Source organism: Heloderma suspectum, chromosome 1 (assembly GCF_057233095.1).
Source record: "Heloderma suspectum isolate Gila_16-S chromosome 1, 16-S_ref, whole genome shotgun sequence".
NCBI lineage: Eukaryota > Metazoa > Chordata > Lepidosauria > Squamata > Helodermatidae > Heloderma > Heloderma suspectum.
The window spans coordinates 208,837,821-208,842,978 of record NC_139458.1 but is presented as its reverse complement, the minus strand read 5'-3'; the positions used below and the strand labels follow the sequence as shown (position 1 = coordinate 208,842,978).

The 5,158-nt window shown below is 59.6% G+C and overlaps 1 long non-coding RNA gene across 1 annotated transcript; it reads right to left on the bottom strand.

The window, feature by feature from the left end:
• Window positions 1-1,032: 1,032 nt before the first annotated feature.
• Window positions 1,033-4,508, bottom strand: LOC146358678 (uncharacterized). Its single transcript, XR_014785375.1, has 3 exons — window positions 4,342-4,508; window positions 3,623-3,728; window positions 1,033-2,466 (listed from the first exon to the last, which is right to left on the bottom strand). It is a non-coding gene; the product is annotated as an uncharacterized LOC146358678 (long non-coding RNA).
• Window positions 4,509-5,158: the final 650 nt, after the last annotated feature.

Below are 5,158 nucleotides of genomic sequence, written 5' to 3'. Positions count from 1 at the left end.
AAGGGAATAAGTGAGGAGGATGCCAGCTTCGCTCACTCTTAAGAGGGGGTCGTAAATGGCAAGTAAAGCTGTTTGCAGGAAGGATCTCCTTTGGTGCTTGTTGAAGAGCTTCCCAAACACTTAAGAATAAACCGACAAGAAACCTCTCCAAGTCCTCTTCTCCAACAAAATAATGCCCCAGGATGCGTAAGCGGGCTGGCAGACGTTCCTCCTCTCCCTTCCATCTCTCTCTTATATCTCGTGCTGGCACAGTTCAGAGTGTAAGTTCCTTGGGGCAGAGACCTGTCCCTTCTGCCCATATTACTCTGTGAAGGGCATGCACACTGATAATACGACGTCAAGTATGGCAATTGAGATCATCATCATCACCACAGGCTGTCACGCTACTTAAGTAGCGGGAAGTGGCGTTTGCACAACCTGCCTTGCACTGCAGTTATCTCTCCCCACAGATTGATCACAAGACTGTGCAAACACTTCTGAAGTGAATGCTTCCCAAATGGAAAGAAATGCCTCTCCGTCCCATCCCTCACTTCTCTCCTGGAGCAGGAAATCTACTGGAGAAATTTGGTGGGCAGTGGGGCGTCTGGCACCCCAGGGTGCCACCGAGGGACATGCTTACCTCTCCAACTCTCAGGGTGTTGCGATAAGAGAGCACCTTCTGCTCCAGTTGGTATTCCCTGCACCACAGGTCTCTGGCAACGCTCCCGCGTACTCCTGAGAGGGAGACACCAGATGTTGCAGCTTCCAGTCCCAGGGGACCCCAAGCGGCCCACTGCTCCTCTTTCAGGGGGCTGTCAGGGTCCTCCAGATTTCACTCTAAGAGCATTTCCTGGAGGCCTCCGCTGTCTAATCATAGGCAAGACTAAAGAAAGCAAGGCTCCCGTCGGCCCCTCAGCAGGGAACCTCAAATGTGCTTGCTGGCTTATTTCCTACCCCTGTGATTGGTCCTGGGACAGGCCTACGAACCGCACATGTATTGCATGAGGCAGAGGCCATGACAAAAGGAATATCACATCAGAACATACAACTAACCGGAAAACAACAAAGGAAGAAGCAAAACGGTGCAGTGTGGGCCCTAGGCCTCAGGATTCTCCACGCTACCCGCAAAGTTTGTTCTGATTTTCTCTGCTGAGTGCAAACATTGCTATTCTCTCGGTAGTTGCTGCGTCGAGGTCTGTTCCTACATCTGAAGAACTCATGAGTTGCGTGGTTATCAGCTAGGCATGCAACTCCCAGGCCGTGCAACAGCGGCCATTTCAAAAGGTGGGGCTACTGGAGGAAGGGCAGGGCTGGCCCTCCCATTAGGCAGAGCAAGGCAGCCGCCTCAGGCAGGAGATGCAGAGCGTGATGGAAGGCTGGCAGATGATCTGTTCTCCCCCTGAAGGAGCAGGTTGGTTGCCGTGTAGCAGGGGAGTTCGTAGTTTGGGGTTCTCCCAGAGCCACCGCTGCAGTTGAGGCTCAGGTGGCCTCAGTGGTACAGAGTGCCTTCTACCAGCTTTGGCTCGTGGCCCAGCCATGCCCCTGTTGGGACAGGGATAACCTGGCTTCAGTCGTCTATGCAACAGTGAGTTAGATTACTGCAACATGCTGCATGTGGGGCTGCCCTCCAAGACAGTTTGGAAGCTGCGGGTTGTGAAAAATAGGGCGGCCAAATTGATGGCAGGGACCAGAAGGCCTCAGCATAGAACACCAATTCTGGCTTGATCGCAGAGGCTTCCTGTATATTTCCAAGCCCGTTTCAAGGTGCAGGCCATGTCTGAGGAAGCTCGGGGCAGCATTACCCGATTGAGCACCTCTCCCAGGATGAGCCTACCCCCAACGACATCTGAGGGCCTCCTCCGTGGCCTCTTCCAAGGAAGGACCAGAGGATGGCCAAGTGGGAGAGGGCCTTCTGAGTAGTGGCCCTCTGACTGCGGAATTCTCTCCCTGGCGATGTCTGTCTAGCTCCTAGATTCTTATCTTTGCAGCGCTGGCTTAAGTCTTTGCTCTGCTCCCAGGTATTTGAGAGCAATCGATGGGCAGGACACGGGGTGCGGCTTGTGGGATTTTCTGCCCCAGGTTTGTCAAGCATTTGGCTGGCCTTGGGGGCAATGCAACTTGACTTGTGTGGGGAGAAGCAGGATTCACTGCTGTGCCTCAGGGGGCAAAACGTCTTGGGCCACAGTGAGGGGCAGGTGCATACGCATGTCGCAATGCCGAAGGGGAGGAGCCACTCCAGGGCTCTGGTCAGCGGGACCCTGCTGGGAGGGCAACGCCCAGCCGTATTGACTCTTCAGGCCGGCCCTGGTTGCGGCAACGAGCTCCTCTTGCATCGGCTCCCACTGACGTACTTTGCTGGCGCAGGACTAGCTGGTAGAGCCGGAAAAGGCCCCCCCGGCATGCCGACTAGTCAACGGCTTGGGGTCAGTGAAGCAAATGGAGAGCTCCGCAACATGGCACCCCCACATGCGGGATTTCACTGGTGTTCTGCAGGGAAAGAGAACAAGGGGTCTGTCACCTCCATGGAGCACCTCAGGGACGCCCTGTACTCTGATCCATGCCAATTCCAAATATGAAATAGTTCAACAACATGTCTGTGGAAAATTTAAAACATAACAGAGCCTTCTAAAAAATCCAGAGACCATGACCACGAGGCAGAGGCAGGCTCCGAGCTCCGAAACAGAACGGTCCTCTGTGGGACCCAAATGTGGCGCTGATGTGTGGCACTCTGTGTGGCAGCATGCCAGCCGTCCGGCAAGGGATAGCGCAGCAAAACTCCGAGCTCGGCACCGTCCAAACCCAGAGGGGCAGGGAGCCTGGCGGGCACCGTGAAAGTGTCCACGGGCAGGTTGGTGCCACACTGGAGATCCAGAGCCTGGGAACGAGCGATGGGAGCCTGGGCCCCCTGATCTGTCCCACGCCCCCTAGCCGGTGCCCTGCAGCCCTCCGGAGCCAACCCCACCAGCTTGTGGCCGACTCACGTCCAGCCGCGGCATACCCACAGCAGAGCACAGCAGGGCACGCTGCACCTGGCGGCCCGGACTCTCTCCACGGAGGCCTTGGGGGGGAGCCAGAAGTGGACGTGTTGTAAGGGGAAGCGGCACCTCGGAAACGTGGCACTGTCGAGGGGACGGACCCGTCTGCCCTCCAAGGAGCCCCCCGGAGCTCTGCTCTTGCTGGGCGACAGCTCCTGCCCCCAGGGCGCCGCCTGCCTGCCGAGCAGCCGGGCAGGCAGCTCCTGGCCCCCCACGCCCAGAGGCCAGCAGGGCAGGGCCCTGCTTCCGCACACTCACGTGGAGCATCCAGGACAGATGCCAAGGCGTCGGGTCCCCCGCCAGCAGCGCCCTCAGCATGGCGTTGAGGGCTGCTGAGGAGGCCCTGCACCGCGCCAGGAGCAGAAGGGAAGCCGCGTCAGGCGTCCCGGATGCTCCTGGGACAGGCCAGCCAGACTCCCTGCGGAGGTGGCTGTGTGGATGCTAGACACGGAGGCCGAGCTGCTGCACTCTGCCAGGAGCCTCCCCTTCCCTCTCCCCACTTGCGCGGGCCTGCCCACCGCCCCCAGACCAGGAAGTGCCCACTCAGGCCAGGCCGCAAGTCCCGCGGGCTCTGGAGGCGCCTCTGCACCGAGCTGGAAGGGATCTACCTGCTGGGCGACGCTGTGGCTCCCGACGTCCATGCTGAGCACCTCGTGCAGGCTGAGGCGCAGGACGCAGGACTCCAGCTCTTCTTCAAGGGGAGGCTTGATTTTGCTGCCAGGGTGGAGAGGGAAGTCTGGGACGCTGCCCCCAGGGAGGGGCGTCGTCCAGGGGGTCCCCATCACAAGTTAATTGATGTACCCCCGATCGGCTGCCTTGACCATGCAACCCCCCCGCAGGGAGGCCCCCTTGGCCTGGAGAAGAACCAGCCCTCACGCCCCGGGCACCGAGAAGAGCGTATGCCAGGAGCGAGGGAATGCCCCACGCAGGCTGGCGGGGGAGAGGGCTGGACCCTCAGGCTCAGAGGCCGTCTTTCCCAAGGGAACATCAGGCAAATGCCCCCCAGACGTGTGGGCACTCGGGAGGGGAGTCAAAGCTCCTCTCTGGCTCCTCTCGGGGCCGAGTCCTCCCAGGTCATTGCTCACATCCTTTTCCCTTCTTTCATAGCGCTGAAGGCTGTGGGGACAACCTCTTCTTTATCGTCAGGGATCCGCTGTTCTGACCTGCCCCCCCAGTGCCTTTCTCCTTTCTGTTTTCCCCATTTTGTTTCCTGTCATGTTTCGTTGGCTTTCCTGAAAATCTGAGCTTTCCTGCTGCTTATGTATCATTGCACCTCCCGATCCCGGATCGCCGGGAAGAAATATCGTGCCCTGCCCCCCAAACGCACCTCAATTTGTGGACGGCGTCCATGGCGCCAGTCAGGACCGACGTGGGCGCTGGTGTCGTTGGAAGCCTCTCCATCACCTCCTAGGGGAGCCCAAGGGGCAAGGCAGGTGAGGGCCGATGCCCGTGGACCCCGGAGGGCCGCCGCAGCCCCCGTCCGACGCTTCCCTCCCAAGCTCACCATCGAACGGGCGCGGCCTGAGCTCCCGCTCACTTCTGAGCCCTTCTCCTCTCCCTGGGAACGGGGATGGCAACTCCATCCCATCGTGGGCGTGTGCAGGTGCATTTGGCGATCCCGTTCCCAGGGCTGCAGAGTCCTCCTTTCTTGCACACCCACAGCACAGAACCACTCCCAGACCCTACCCCGGGGTTTCCCACCAACCGCTCAGCCGCTGAGAAGCCGTGAAGCGCCAGCCGCATTAAAAGCACGCGGCACGCGGGCAAACGCGAGGGGAAGGGGCCGCTCCACGGGCCTCCTGGGGTTGCATCCACTCACCACTATCGCCTCCGCCAGCTCCGCCTTGGTGAGCGGGCGGATCCGGTGCAGGTCGTCCTCGCAGGCCCTGCAGATGGCGGCGAGGAACCTCGCATCCTGCTTCCCCTGGAAATTGCAAGGGAGTCGGGCTGTCGGTCGGGGGGGAAGCGCCCTGGGATCTCTGGCTGCCTCCCCCAGAAGGGGCCATAAGTAACAGGGAGAAGCGAACTAGTGAGGAGGAATCATATCCAGTATGGCTGAGGACGTCACTCACTGCAGCCTGTGCAGGTGGAGTTACAGTGCCAGGCTGTTTGGACAGGATTCAGCTGCACCCCTTTACTTATCC